The sequence below is a fragment of the Nesoenas mayeri genome (genome assembly GCF_963082525.1).
Source record: "Nesoenas mayeri genome assembly, chromosome: 2".
Lineage (NCBI taxonomy): Eukaryota > Metazoa > Chordata > Aves > Columbiformes > Columbidae > Nesoenas > Nesoenas mayeri.
The window spans coordinates 29,156,711-29,173,197 of record NC_137543.1 but is presented as its reverse complement, the minus strand read 5'-3'; the positions used below and the strand labels follow the sequence as shown (position 1 = coordinate 29,173,197).

At 35.3% G+C, this 16,487-nt stretch overlaps 1 protein-coding gene across 1 annotated transcript in view; it reads right to left on the bottom strand.

The window, feature by feature from the left end:
* The window catches only part of CNGB3 (cyclic nucleotide gated channel subunit beta 3), a gene marked incomplete at both ends in the record, with an annotated part of 101,374 nt that overhangs the window by 51,277 nt on the left and 33,610 nt on the right, over window positions 1-16,487 (bottom strand). The gene's annotated exons all lie outside the window — the stretch shown is intronic.

Here is a 16,487-nt window from a genome sequence, read left to right as displayed (position 1 = left end):
AAGAAAAATGAAGAGTTACTTATTTGCTTGAGCATAGCAAATTCTAATGACATCATTCATGCTCCAGTGTTTGAATTGCTTTAAATCTTGTTGCTTCAGCTGCCATGACAGTCCTGTTTGTTGCTGAGTAAATTATGATTGCAATATAGCAATAAGTATATGAGTGTGTAGAATTTGGCTTGTCTATTTTTTTTTTTTCAGTTTTTTAAAACAAGTTTAAGTGGGAAGCTTGTAGAGTTTGGAAAATAAATATATGCAAATTGTATACTCTCTTGCCATTTAAGTGGCCTCATGTGTTTAATTTTTACAATTAGTCCTATATCTTTATTTTAAATTTTCATGCTGAAAAATAATTTGAAAGCTCTCACATCAGTCTGACACTTTGCATAAAGGAGGAACAAACTCATCCTTCATAAATACTTTAAGTAATATGATTATAGAGGAAGAGCTTGGCAGCAAAACATCATATGAAATAAATCAGGACTCTGTTATATATGCTGCATTTTAATTTCAAGACAACTCAAAGAAAATCAAACCTGGAGTATTTTGGATAGATAGTGTAAGAAAAGTTTTCTGATAGTTGATCTCCATATTTATAGAGCTGTTATTCATTTCAGGGAGATAAAAGCAGTTACAACAGTAAACTCTATAGCTGTTCAGCTGGAAGGTGTTTGCTTGAAATGACATTTAAACAAAACCTAGTGTGGGACAGTGGCTAGGTTTGTTTACAGCACTTGATAAACCAGACTATCTTCCTACCACCACTTATTCTGCTTTGGGATCACATTTTCTCCCAGGTGTCTATTAAGAACATACACAATGTTTCTTGAGCTTTCAGAATTTTACTGGATGGACAATTTATTACAGGACCAGTGGACCATTTCTAGTGGTTTTTCTTAGCATTTAGTTTAAGAAACAAGAATGCCCTGTGTGATCCCTGCTATTCTTGCAGGAATTATTTTCTTAAAGATAATCAAATACAAGACTTCAACAGCGGTATCTGTGGATGCCAAAAATACTCGAGCCAGAGTCAGAGAAGGAACTGAAGAGAAGTCAAAGAGATCCGTGTTCCCCAATGTGCTGGTCAACTGGGTTTTGCCTTAGCAAGCTTAGGGGTTAATTTTCAAACGGTCACTTGGAATAATGTAGCACTACTGAGTACGAAGAGAGAGTCTGCAGGATTTGTGTTACTTATCACCTGTAAGCTGGGAAGATTTTTGTGAGGAATTCCATTTAAAACTGTAATTTGTTTGGATTTATGGCTTACATTGATAACAGTATCTTTCTCACTTAGTGGAAATGCACGTTATCGTTTCCTTTCTGCAGCAGTTAGTATTGCAGTACTATCTTGAGGAAAAGTCTGTTGAAAATGTAACACTGGGGAATTTTTAATCTTACCTGAAGGATCTGCCAGGGAATTTTCAAGTTACAGAATAGCACACATTCTCCAAAGAAGACTGTTACTGTCCCTGTCTCCAGGAAAATTAAAGGAAGGATGAAAAGGTTTCTTACCATTTGATTACAGTGGTTCAAAATGCTTTTCTGGGAGTTTCGTTCTTTTTTTTTTTTTTTTTTTTAAGAAGGAGGAATTTTAAAATGGTTCAGACTTCTAGCACAGTATATACATTGTCAGAGTGAAAGAAGATTTATTTCTCCTATGTATTCCATAGACATTCTTTGCAAGAAAATCACAGAGGAACTACAGTTACAGAAAATAAAAGGGTTTTGGACCTATTTATAACTGACTAATTTTTTGTTCTTGCTACTGAACCTTAATCTCTCAAAATTCTCTTTAACCCTTTCCCCAGGGGATCTCTAGAAATGATGCTATTGACTCTGTGCTTTCCTTGGCACACAGTCATCCTCCCGTGGTTTTGTGGTCAACATGACGTGATGTAGAAAAGAAGCTACAAGAGCCAAAAATTTCAGCACTTGCTGTGGTTTCTTCTTCCTTCTGAATTCATGGTTTGTAGTTTCCCAGTTCTCCCTGCCCTGACCCCTCCAACCAAAAAGTCGTGTACCTAAGACTGAAAGCAAGGCTAATCTCAACATTTCTGTAATGATTTCACTTTGGGAATTTTCTTTGTTGCAGTAATTATGCCATGTTATATCTGTAGTAGCAGAGGATAGAAACCGATAGGAACAATTAGAAGAATGAAATGGTGCTGTAGGCCTGGCACCCAAGCTATAGCTGTTTGAGGCAGCTGTACTTCAAACCAGGTCTACTGGGATCCTCTGAAAGGAATGACTGTCACCAGCTTGAGTAAAATAGGTTTACTCATAGAGTGCTTCTTTTGGTTTAGTTTTATTCTAAAGGAATTCAGTCATGCATTCCTAGAGTTTTTTTGGTGAAAAAACAGAACACAGTAGGGCAAAATCAGGAGATCTGTTTCAGAACAGCATTCTTAATTTGAAATAAAATGCCCATGTAGACACACTATTTAGAGTAACACGCTCATGAATAAAACAATCAATCTCTGAAGTGACAACATGTGTATGGGAAGGGAAGACCAAAAAGTAAAAAAACATACAGTGCTTACACATAAGCATCCCATTGCAGAAGGATAATGGTTTCTCAGTCTGCTAGATACTCTCAAGGTACTCAGTCTGAAGTCTGAACCCACAACAATTGTTAAATGCTGACTGGACTCAGACTGATGGAAAATACTGTAATCCCACAAATATTCCAAACTTCACAGGGTTTTAGAGTTCATAAATCTCCAGAAGCAGCACCGGGATTATTTTCATTTTGATTAGGATATCACAGCCTAGCACTACTGCCAGCTGTGTGTCAAGCTTTAGTTGTTTCTGTCTGTGTGAAATTGTGAGGGCTGTGTGTGTAGTCATGTTTTAAAAAAAACTAGTCACTCTTTACTCCTTAAATCTCGCTCATACCCCTCTGACTTATGAGACCAGCTCCAAAGAAAAGCCTTTAAGAACAAGGTGGTAGTCGTTTGAGGGAGCATTTAGGATGCAACAATTAGTTTCAAGAATAAATAATGACTCATCAGGTAGATGGCAAGGCTTACAGGACAATAAATAAATCTTCTATTGTTTTTACATTATTTTGGTCATGGTAAAGAAAATATGAGTGATAAAAAGGAGGCAAAATTATGCTAAGGCACCAACATCTAAAGTAAATTTCGAAACAGACATCCACTCTTACTGAACAAAATAAGGGATCTGAGTTTTCCTAAATGATTTTCTTCCACATTATCTTGGAATGTAACTAGGTAAAGCCACCAACATATTAGTAGTGGGAGTTGCGGAATGCATCCCACTGGTGTCTAAGTATTCTAGATCTGAGCAAGCAGGCTCTTTTCTCCTCTCTGACCTCTGCTTCTATCCATGCAAATGGCAGTGGGAGGCTTAGGCACAGAAAACAAAGCATTTTGTGCTGTGGAGACCATCGACCTTTCTGGTTATTCAGTATCAGAAGGTGTGCCTCAGGAGCAGCTAGCCAATCTGAAGAGAGTTTCTTCCAGAAAGTAATAAAACATAAATCCCTCAGTTACTAGGCTGGCTTTAAAATTTCTGTTTCTTGGATCATTCCATAGCTGTAATACTGGCCTTTAGCTTCACAAATGTATTATCCCTATTGCAACAAATGAAGAGAACAAAAATGTCAAATAAAAGATTAGTTTTTAGTGATAAAGATATGAATAAATGTCAGCAGCTACATAGTAGCAGTTAAATGTATTTCTGAGAACAGAACAGAAAAAGTACTTTTGCTTTGCCATACTTCAGAAAGGGAAGGCTTTCTGCCCCAGAATTCCCAGCCAGCTCCATTGCCCTGCACTAACAAGTCTGACCATTATCTTATCTATGCTTCCCCTCCCTTTCTGGACTAGTTGGGTGTATGTGAAGTTAGAAATTTTAATACCTAGCAGTTACTTGTGGTCCTCATATAAAAAGCAAAGATTTCCCTGGGCTTATTATTTTGGTTGTACAAAAGCACGTCTTAGCACAACTTGGTCTCATCTGATATAGTCTCGATTCATACTGAATCAACAATATATTGTTTTACAGGACCATTTACAAAACCTTGACTCGCTTGTATATTTTTCTTTGGTGGAAGCACCAATTCCATCACAACAACCTAGTATAGTGTGTATTTTATATTAATTAAATATATTGTCAAATACTTAATTCTACTGCTAACTTCTTAGTGACTTTTACAAAAAATATAGGCATGTTAAAATAAACTGATGCTTAAAAATACTATATTATCTCAATAGTGTCATAATAAATATAGAATTGTGAAGATGTCAAGAAAAAGAAACACACAGGAATCCCATGGACATAGAAGAGCTCTGACATTATAGAATACATACCTTTGTGACTTCACATGCATTTTTTTTTCTTTACAAATGCTTCATGCAGGGAAAAACAGTTCAGAAAGTAAGTTAAATTGAAAAGTAAGTTACATTTGAAGTAAGTTAACTCTCAACTTCAGTGGCTAACAAAAGTATTATAAAAGTTTGTTTTCCATGTAAAGAAATAAAGATTGTATGAAGAAGCTGGGTTTATTTTCCTGGTATTTAGCCCTGTCACTCATGAGAAAAATGAAGATCTGAAATGAATTAAAAATCTTCACCTCAGCAGTAGTGTTAACAAGCTGATTAAACATATTCAAGTTCTTGGTAATCTTTAAAAAATACATTTTATGGGAATAATAGCTGCCTGTTGACTGGGTTCCAGTGAAGAGTGTAAAGGATAAGAAAACAAGGAATAAGATTATTATTTTAAAGTCTCTTTGCATTGACAGGTGTGGTTCATAGAGCTGCAGTATATTATATCAAAATGCTGTACTTGATTTGTACTTTTTGAAATACAAACTAGTTATTTAACACTGGATTTTGAGGTGCTAGGGGATAGGTTTTGCAAAGCAGCTTAAAAGTCAGATTCATAACAGGCCAAAAGCAGGTTTTAGCTGTGAAATTTCACATTTAATTCAAACCTCCCTTCTCAGGGGCTTAAAACTTGATTGTAGTCCATCTACAGTAAGTTGATGCTTAATTAGCAGAAATTAGCTGGAGTTTCATGGCAACAGGATTTTGGTGCCCTCAATAAATACATCTGCTTTATTTCTATCTACAGGAAGAGGGAGTGACCATCTTTTGTATAGCAGCTATTGATCAAAGCTTTCCTCTCAGAAGATGAAATCTTGGCTCTGGGCCTTTTTATTTGTGATAAGGTTAACTATCTGTTATGAGAATTATATTTTCCTTTTTTAGAAGATTAAACAAAGTTGTAACATAAATACATACTGAAATCAAAGTTCTTCATTCCTCCTAAAAGATTAGTGTTTCAATTAACTTCCAGGTTAGTTCCAGGCTCCATGTTGTACTCTCTGCTTTCAGAATTCACAGGTTTTTTCTGTTCTGAATGATCACCCAGCAATTAGGAAGGCCACAGAATTTTTTCTCACATCTCTCTAGTCCAGACTTTATTTGATTAATTAGGGAACTCTACTGCAGTGTAAGAGTTATGGATTTGAGCTCTCTTATTACGAAAGTGTGGAGGTAAACCAGTTACGCTATCATGTGAAAGGTGGCAGCTATCATCAGCTTCTTTTCCACATTTAGTGGAAAAGTGAATGTTCCTTGAGTACCTAAACACTAGAGTACTCACTAGGAGAGAGGCTGGAGTGGACTGAAATGACTTTTGAGCACCCCTTCTGTTGAGGTGCTATGTGTTCAGGGATGCTGATTTTTTTTTTTTAATACTGACTGCTCCAGTGGGGAGATTGGATTAGATGATCTTTCGAGGTCCCTTCCAATCCCTAACATTCTGTGATTCTGTGATTCTGTGACTGTCTGGGCTTCTCACTTACAATATAGATTTCCTGACTCTGTCAAAAGTACCAAAATCTCATGCGCTATAGAATTGCACTTGCATTTAATAATGGCCAGGTATATAATCTTTTATATATCCTCTGGGTACTTTCCAAAGCATCTAGACTCTGAAGATACTAAATAGCACTGAAAATTAATATAGTAATCTGCCAGATGGGAGGTTCCATCTACTTTATGATCCAGAGGGGCAAATGTAGCATGTGCAGAAGTACCTATGATAGTTTCAGTCTAGCTTTCTCACTCAGGTACTACCAGGAACAAAAATATATCAATATGGACTTTAGTAAAAGATGTATAAACATGTCTGTGAATCTGGAAAATATCATTGAGGCACTTGTTGATTTAGTAGAAATAGGAAAACAAAAAAACCAGAATATTGGAAACAGGCCAGTTTTTAGTGAGGGAAAAATGAGAAGGAGTTGAGGACAGACTTCAGAAGAATAGTGCTTCAGTGTGGTGCTGAGAGTGTTTAGAGAAAGTCGAAGAAAGATGACTCAAAGAGGATCATACTGGAAGGATCTGCTAGGAGCATGAAAGGTATTGTGATACAGAGAATGATAATGCAGACACTAGCTAGTAGGTAGAGGCTGGATGTTGCCTTCTAAATAGCAGAACCACCAACAGAGCCATTGAACAATAGTGTGTAAAACAAATGAAGCATTTATATAGCCAGCCAGTTACAGGAGATGATAAATATGCAAAGAAACTGTAGCAATTTGATTCAATATCACAGAGACCTGTAATAAGGTGAATCACACTTGGTTAAGTATATAAAGAAATGCAGGAAAAAATAATTTAAAAAAATGAATCCATTATGGAACAAACTGACTAAACACAGAGAACTAATTAGAGGGTGAACTAATTATGCAGAGAATTAATCACAAAGCAAGCTAGTGAGAGAGAGGGCAACTGAGGAGGTGGAGATGAAGCAATGAGTAGCCTACAAAGAAGCCAAAAGTACCAGGTGTTGCTGAGGAATGTACATGACAAAGTTTTACTAAAACAAGCTCCAATTTTGCCTCCTGCTGAGTTCTCATCTGTGCTGGGAATGTTGTGCTGCCTTGTGAAGTGCTAGGAGAAAGGGAGAAGGTGATGGCTGGATTTGGACACGTGAGAAGAAAGGTGTGAAGACAAGATCAACTCAGTCTATTGGTTTATGTTTCAAGACTATGGAGCTGCAAAATGGGACTGTGATTGGAGGTTTTACTGGTCTATTTTATTTTGGTTATACCAGAGAAACTAATAAGAGATCTTGGAAAGGATTTTCTCTAAGTAGTTTTAACTTTTCCATTTAACTGATCTCCCTCAACTAGCATTGGTTGAGCCCTGGTCATGCTTCTAATAATTCTCTCTGAATTTGTACACACAGTGCAAAACGCTTTCTCTTGTCTCTTGTTCTTTGCTTACCACAGATATTCTTATTTTCTTCTTCTAGCAGCTGTCCACATGGTTTTAGGTCTGATATACAGTTCACCAAGTTTTGCAGGAGTCTTCCTCTAGACCTTCTTGTGAACAGCTTGAGGCCAGCCTCACTTTTCCACCCAGAGATCATGGAGTTACTTGTTCAGTTCAGATGGTGAGGGCTTTAGGTACAGGGTGCTGGAATTCATAAGCTTCTCCTGAGGTGTCATGTCTGTGTGAGGTCTCTGGCTTGTATAACTGTTGTCTATCTAAATCCTTAATACTCACATGCAAAAGGAGGAACTGTCTTGTGACTGTTTGTAAATGAGACTTGAAGCACCTTCCAGAAAACTACAGATTTAAAAAAAAACCCGAACAAAAATGGAGACTAACTATCTTACTATATTTTCCTAAAGTCATTGATGAGGTAGTTCCTTCTATAACACCATTTTTTAAAATATTTCAGAAAGGATAAAAAAAAGTAGTTTAGTATTCCAAAATACAGATTCATGAATTACATTAATTTGTAAAATTACTTCAGATTTTGGATGGAAACAAACAAATTTTCTATAATGATACTTCATTCTGTTGAGCGATAGTATCTGTGATTTAATATTGCTAAAAAGCCATGAAACATCAGATTTTTTTTCCCATTGTTGGCTTATTGCTTAATTCATGTCAGATTTAGTTTTCCCTTATTTAGTGCTACATCCATTATATAGATAGTTACATTAAATGTTCTTTGTTTAAAGTTTCATTATATGAGGAAAAGAATTGTGATACTTGCTAGAGTACACAAAGCACAAGGATTATGCAAGTTTCCTTGTAGTCTTTTTTATTCCAGTTGCTCCTCTCTACTTAAATCATCTTTATCACAGGAAACTGAAGATTTCTCAGTCTTTGCTTTGTTGTTCAAGTGGAATGAGCCTGAATTGTTCTCTTGAAGAAAAAGCATGAGATGACAGGAAAACTGAGCCTGGTAGTTTTGTCTGGTGCTGGAGGATGGAAGAAAGCTGCACTACTGATGCTGTGAGAGAGAGAAAAGGGGATATGGGCAGCAATAGTTACTACTTCACCCATCCTGAGCCTCTATTTTGGTAATTCCTGCAGCCATCATTCTGGCTATGTTATAAGCAAAACAGGTTGGCTACTGGAAGGTGGACAGAATAGCCATGACCAGCTGCCACTGTATTCAGCAACCAGCTGCTTAGGCAAATATTTGGCTTGTAGTACTGCCCTGAGCTCTATGCTCCTATGTTCTAGTCCTGGATGTCTTCTGAATTCTTCTGAATGGTGGTAGCAAATAATTTTTAATGGCATTGCTTGCTTCTTCTTTTTTTTTTTTTTTTTCCAATATTATTTGTTTGTTTGCTTTTTTTGAAAAAGTTTTGAATGGGTGTTATACAAAAGATTTGAATGTCAGATAGTTTAAACTCTGTCTCATCTTTGTAGTTTTTTAATACACATGAGAAATATACACAAAAGATCCATTATGCATATGCAATTTTCTTTCTTGAGCTACTAAATACCCTTATTTTAAAGTAAGGTTTCTAAGAAGTCAGTGTAGGCTAAGAGGAAATAAAGAGGAAATAGATTTTGTTAGACTAGCTGATTAAAGCGGACAAGTTCATGAAGGGGCTGCGTGCTTGAAAGCCTGTAACCTTTTATTATTGTTGGATAGTGCTCGTATTTCTGTAGCAAATCATTGGTTTGAGGTCAATGGGAATTCAGAGTTCTTAACTTCTCTATAAATAAAAAATAAGATCAGCACCTGGCAGAGCATTTGGGAGAACGATATTATTTACAACCCTATATAGTGTACTTATATTTTGCCCAGATAATCTTTGAATACTCATAAATAGCTTATTACTGACCTTGTTGCTTTGCTACAGGTTCTTCTTTCTTATTGGCCTCTGCTTTCTGTGGTTCATCTGTTTTCTTATTTTCACCCTTAAAAAAATCAAACAGGATTAGAAACTGTAGATGCTTGTTGTTGAGAATGATAAGGATGGTTTGATGGCTGCAGCATTCTCCTAGGAATTTAGTTAAGTTGAGACACACTAAGCTTTTTTCCTGGGTGTTCTCTGTGTGTTCTTGGACAAGGTTCACAAAAGGACTTGGATGCTGAAATAAAAAACTGTTGTCTTCACATCTGCTGTGAAAACCCAGTTACTTGGCCTGGGATTCTGCTGCTGCATGTTCCCAAAGCCTCCTTCTCATTGTCAAGGCTGACTTGTTCAGTGCTGCCACTTAGAAGGCAGTCTGAATCTCTGAATTAGTCTTCTTCCTCAACCTTCTGCGGGGCTAATAGACCTGGTATGTTTTGAGCTACCTTACCACAGTGACATATCTCAGTCTTTACAAAATACAGAGACAGTATCAGCTTTCACTGCAAAAAATTAACTTTGTCCCACACTTACTGGATTGGATCCGTGAACCAAATTCTCATGTATGTATACCTGGGTTCATCTTGGCTTTGACAGGGTGGCCCTTGGAGGAGGGAGGGAGAAATACATGGGGAGTCTTAGGTGTTCACAATACTCTGTAACAGTGTAGTGCTAATCAAACCCATGAGCATTTTTATCCCAGATAGATTAATTTGCCTGGTGTTTCTCATGCTCACTAACAGAGAAAGATATAAGTATAAGCATTTGGAAAGTTATTTGAGTGTAGGAGATTTCAGGTCTTCATGTACTTTTCTTTCCCTCTCCAAACTCAGTGGTCTTTTCTTTCAGTTTCTGAGATTAATTTGAGAGTTGTCTTTTCCTATGAAAGTATTTGTTTTTTCCCCATCTGCTTTTATAAAGAGAATCTGACACTAAAGTTCTAATGTACATATATATAAAAATGGAATTAGATATTTTTTTATATATATAAATGAAAATTGAAAGCCAAATCAACCTCTCTGCATACTGGAGATACTTGTGTGATGTTTTGTTGTAAAGGTTGTTTTCTTTATTTCAGGCTTCCTCCTAATAGCATAGCAAAAGAACATTAGTGTGAGAATAGTGCTCTACAGTTACCAGATTCTATGTTAATTTCTTCATTTCTCTCGAGATGGTATCTTCTTGCAGACAGAAAATGTCTTGATCCTTGACCCCTTCATCTGCCTCCATCTTAACAGTATCCATAATAGTGGAGGCTGATAGTGATATGATCTGAGTGCTGAGCTGATGTACGGAATTATTTTGGTGAAAAGAATAATCCACATCTCTAGGGAAATCTAAATATGTATTTTTTCCCTAGAGCAGTTTGCCAAGTGAGGTATCAGGCTGCACAGAAATAAGCTGCTGAGATTCGAGATTTTTCTTCTTTTAAGACAATGTTTTATTGACCCAAGAAAACAGATGTGCAGAACTTTAAAAGAAGCATGAATGATACTTTGCCTGTAGATCTGCAGCATATTAAATTTGTTGAACATAGACACTTTTGCTGTTTTGTGTGGATGGCAGTATGGATATGCCTGTTCATTAAACAATTGTTTTTTGCACATTTATAATAATGACAAGTGAAATTTGAGTTGTAGTTGGGCTGGATTATGCTTTACCTCTTCTTGAAGTTGTTCAAACCTATGATCTTCAAGAAAAGCATCAGTTATAGGAAATTATTTGATTTTATGAACATTTATGTTTTTATCACTATTATGTGCAACTGTAAAATTTATGGAACCTTGTATGTGAAAATCAAGGCTCCCAGAAGTTAAGTCAGAGTCTGTGTATATGCTTGTCTGTTGTAAATAAGTTAAAAGACTCCGCTTAGTTAAAACTAATTTTATAATGGTGGAGTTTCAATTGTTTCATTAAGCATGAATTCAGATTAATAGCTCAGGCTAATACTAAAGAACTCATTTCACTTTCCTAATTATTTGATGAAACTCTAAATTGTCATTTTGCATTGTAAAGTTTTGATTAGGTGAGGCTGGAAAAAACAAAATACTTTAGGACATTATCATGAAAAGATAAAAATTCAAATGTAACAAGTGAATGAGTATCTAACCTCTGTCTCATTTTAAAACTATTCCATTAATTAAAATAAAAAGTATGAATTAACTTCTACAATAAAGAACTACTAACTAGAAAACATAAACTGTATACTAATATGACTTACAGAAGTTATATTAGTAAAATCAAGCCAAATAAAATGCTTCTTAAAAAAGCTACTAAATTACTTTGCCTTTCCAACAGTTATCAGGAAGCAGGCTAATATATACCTGTATGCCATTCCAATATTCAGAAAGGATATACTGATATTTTCTGCCAGCAGGGAACAAGATGAAGAGGGAAACATCAGCACATCAAAAGCAGCCATACCAGTATTTCTAATTCTCCATTTGCAATGCTGATCAAGACTTCTCATAAGCTTAAACTATTTCAGGTTAGCCCTATCTGGAAAGCAATGTGCAAAAGGAGGAAATCTGTTTTTTTCATAAAGAAAAGGTGGGAAAGATAAGGGGAATAAAGGCATTTGTTTGATTTTATTAAATAAAGATTGATACCATGAGCAATAAGTATATTTGAAAATCTAACCTTTGGCATTTATTTACATGAATACTTTCTAAACAAAGGTAATATTACTGAGTCTATACCAAATGATAAAAACTATACCTGGTCTGTAGATGCTTTGGGTGGAGGAGGGGCATCTTCATTCTTGCAGTCTGCTTCCACGGGTGATAATTTTGGTCTAGAAAATACTGCTCTTAGTTTTTTAAACATCTTGTCCATCCAGCTCTCCTGAAGCCTCTCTAACTCTTTTACCATGAACAGGTGTATAGCACATGTTTTCTTGCCATCAGTAATCAGGCCAATTAGATACTTAATCAGGTTTAGGTCTGATTAATGCCTTAAAGAAATTCCTTGCACAGTCTGTTTCAGTGACAGCTTTTTCTCACTGTTCGTGCTTTTGTTTTATGCTGTAGACTAAGCTATTTCTAGTCTTGACAGTTACACTACATATAGACTCAACTGTGAACACATTCTGATTACAAGAAATCAGTGTCTAATCTTTTATCTGTTGGATATTAAGCATTCAGCTTATATTTAGAAACAAAATTTTAAGTCCTAAAGACACCTGTGGCTTAACCAGGAAATGAAAAAGATTAATTGTCCAATAATCACCAGCTACCTAGTAGATTACATTAGAGCTCGAGAGGTTTAATTTCTTTGCAGTCTTGAACCTTTAAAAGTGTGGGGTTTTTTTGGTTTTTTTTTTTGGTTTTTTTTTTTTTTTTTTGTTTTTTTGAGTGAATGTCACTAAAAGGTCTGTTGAGGTTTGATTTAGCAAGTTTATACCTGGTTTTATTCCCCCCCTTCTTGCTTTAAATGATGGAAATAATTTCATCGTTGTTTCTCCAATGTATTTACAGACAATACTATTTTATGCAGAGTCTTAGCTACAGTTTTGGAAAGGTTATATTTTAGTTGAATGTCCTACAAATTAGTAAAATATAAATGTTCATACAATTTATAATTAGGACATAATGTTGAGATTCTATAGGCTATGGATCATTCTATATAAAATCAAGCATAGATTAGTTTGTAGGTGAAACTCAATTTCAAATAACTGTAGTGCCATGTTAATTCAGCCTCTCTTGACAAGGATCTTCACAACTTACTTGTCTCTCCTTGTCCTTCATTCCACTTTAGTTATTACAAGTCTATGCCTTCACTTTAAGCTCTAAATTTGAGCTAACAGCCTATAATTGATTTGTGCTGGTTATCAGGTCATCAAGAAATGCAGAATCCTACTCCTTTGAGTTATTTCCATAATTATGTATGTAGTGATTATATTGAAGTATTGAAAATCTCCCAGTGGCTGCCTCCTTGGGGCTTCTATTGTCTGGCAAGAACAGTTTCTAATCCTTTTCTAAAACAGTAGTAACTGTAAGAATGAACCAATAGTTTTTATAGTTTGCAAGCCTTTATCCTACATTGACACTCATGAGGCAGACCTTGGGATAGTTGGCCAGACTTCAGTCTTGTAACCCCTCACATACATGACTTCATAGTTGTCAGATGCAGCAAGAGCTTGGAACCTCCCTTTTTATTAAGGTCTATGTTCTGGTTTACTTTAAAAGGAATGCTATTCTTGCTAATGCTTCAGACTGTGTTTAAGTTTAGTGTTCAAATGACTAAATTATAAGTTAATATCTAAAGTATTTTCACTTATTTATGCAGACCTGGACAAAAGGTATCTTCTTTTGGATGTGAAATTCTGCCTTCATGCTGTTTTTACATCAGCTAATAACAGCAAAGAAACAAGTTAGTTCTTCCTCTACTATGTAAAATCTTAGCAGATTAAATTGGCTAATGCAGGAATATTTAATCAATTGCCATATACAAACTCTACCTGCAGATTGAGCCTTTTTGAGAGCAACTGCTTTTTCATTATAAAAAAGAAATTCTTCATTACTGAATTTTTTAAAAAAAGGTACTTTCATTCTTTGTTTATTATAAATGGTAAAGTTTTACATAGAGCATAATACAATGAAAATATACAGCATATATTAAAGGAAAATATGTGTCTCTCTTAAGAATTTCTGCAAGATTATGCACATTTGTCTTTTAAAAAATTCCAAGCAACAACATGTCTTAATTATTTTTTTTTTATCATTATAATGTTTATGCTTGCTTTAATGTATAATTAAAAGGCATGAAAAATGAATGTAACAGACCTTAAAAGGAAAGTGCCTTTGGGAACCTGTTAATAACTATTGACATCTGCAGTTAATGAATGTTATATTGGTTTAGACTGTGACTAATTCAATAAATGCTTGAAACCCCTTCATCTGATGTAATTTTGTAACTAACAAGCAGACCACAATAAACGTAATATTTTGATACCAATAGAGGTACAAGTTTGCCTCCTAACCCTGGTAAGATGATTAATCTGCTTCAATATTTAATTTATCTATATACTTTGTCTATTTATTTTTATCAGGCCCTGAACATGCTAAAAGCACTTCAGTTAATTGAATATTATGATGCACTGTTAAGTAAGAAGATTAAGAGTGCAGCAGCAAAGCAGATAGCCTGTATCCAGTTAGCTTCTTAGCTACATTGGCTTTGACCCGTGCTTACTATATTTTGTATTTATGGTACACCCTACAGGGTACAAGGATTTCAAGCCTGTCTTGTACATTCTCTAGATACAGGTGGAATACTTCCTATATTTATTAATAAGGTACCCCCTTTCCCACTTTTTTCCTTCAAGAAAATGTGCTCTTCCATTTAAAAATTTGTCACATTCATCAGTTTTGCTTTTGATAACATTTTTCTTTGAGGTGTTTTCTTTTAATCCAAAGTATATTTGAAACAAGGCACTCACAGTCTGGATATTATGTTCTAAAATTGTGCAAGAGATTATTCGTCATGAAATATAACAGATGTCTTAGAAACAGAAGTAATTTAAATTCTGCATGTTTTATTATTTATAATCTCTGCTAAAACAATTGGTAGGACTCTTTTCCACCACCCCATTTGAACCTGTATTAAAGAGTGCATTATTTCTTTTTCTAAATAATTAGAATAGTTGCTAATGAGATTCCTTTTTTCAGAAACATTCTTGGAGATGTTTGTTTGGCTGTGTACATTTTTTTTTTAACCTGGTACTTGTTATAAAATACTTTAAAGCCCTATGAGCTCACATTTAACTACCAGTGTATTTAATAAGCATAAAGTGATTTCCAAGGACTGCTTTGCATTCCTCAACAGGAAGTGTCTTTGATCCAGTTGTTTGAATGTACAGATCAATACATGTCCTCTAAAGTGTTTATTTTTGTATTATATCAGCTGTAGTGCGTTAAAAAGATCAAAGCCTGAGTTTAACTTGTACTCAGATCTTTCCACATTGCAAAATGTAATGTGCAGAGGATTTTCATAGGTATCTTTCTTCAGTTTCTCTCTGTGATTCAGGGATCTTGACAGACGCGAGTAGTACATCTTTCTTTAGAGCTCTCTAATAGTAGGCAGACAGAAGACTAATCTAGCATTTACCATAATTTTTCTTCTACACAGTGTAAGATTTCACAATTTTGTCTGTTTTTGTGGATTAACAAAAGTCATAGTACTAAGTTATCTGTCGTCCTTAATTTTGAGGACTTTTTTTTTCCCTCAGAAATAAAGGTGGTTCTGGAGCTCAGATTTTTCATATCTACTCATTGTCTCTTTTTTAAACTCAGGTGATACTATCATTTAACTAACTATACCATAATAAAGAAAATTAATCCATGCTTTTAATAAAAACCTGTCTCCTTAATCACAGTCATGGCCAGCTGTATGCATTATAACTGTAGCATTCAGTGAGGTATCTTTAGAAATAACAAAGGTTATTTAAAAGATCACTCTACTGTTTCAATTATAGCTAATTTTACATTGATTCGTAAGTCTTTTCTTCTCTTGCATTTTGTACACTGGCACAAACACACCAAAGTCAGCCTCTGCATCCTAAATTTGAGGCAGCAGTAGGTCTTATGGTCTGGAGGAATCTGGAAATACAAAATAATCTTGGTTGTTTTGGCCTTCAAGGAATGAAGACTGATTTTTACTTTCAAATTCAGTTTGATATGTCAAATCCAATTAACAGAATTTGTTCAGTTTACAAGAAAAAACAGATGGGAACTTCTGTGGGAATAGGCTGGAAAAGACAGGGTGCTGATATTTCCTATTCCTTTTCACATTTTTCTATATAAAATTACTTAGTTAAGGTAGGAGTTGTATCCTAAAGACTCATTTTTTGGAGCCTTCACCAGATCCTGGCTAGCTCTGAGTGTGATACTATCATCATGCCATAATGTGATGGGCGGGTTGGAGGAGGTGACAAGATTGACTGTCAGCCTGCCAAGATGATGGTGGTTGATACCACCTCGAGCTAGTGACCTCTTTTGGAGAAAGTAACGTGAATCAAAGGAATGGGGCATAAGACAGAAGAAAAATCTAATTCCACTTATGTTTAGTTATGCCATTGTTTTGCAGCCATAATAAAAGGTGAGGAGAGGTTCTTGTCTACTAGCAGAAAGTACTTCCCTCACTTCCCTTACCATGTCTGGCTTTTTTATTTTTTTCCCCTCTCTGTCTTTTTGCTTCTTGTTTTTGCTTGTATTTCTTATATGCCCTTATGGGCAGAATTTCTTCAGCAACAGTGTGTTACTGCCTAAAATGTGACTCATCACATGAGAAAGCTTTATCAACCAGGGTAGTGCTCAAAATTCTCTCTCACTTAAGTGAATATCCA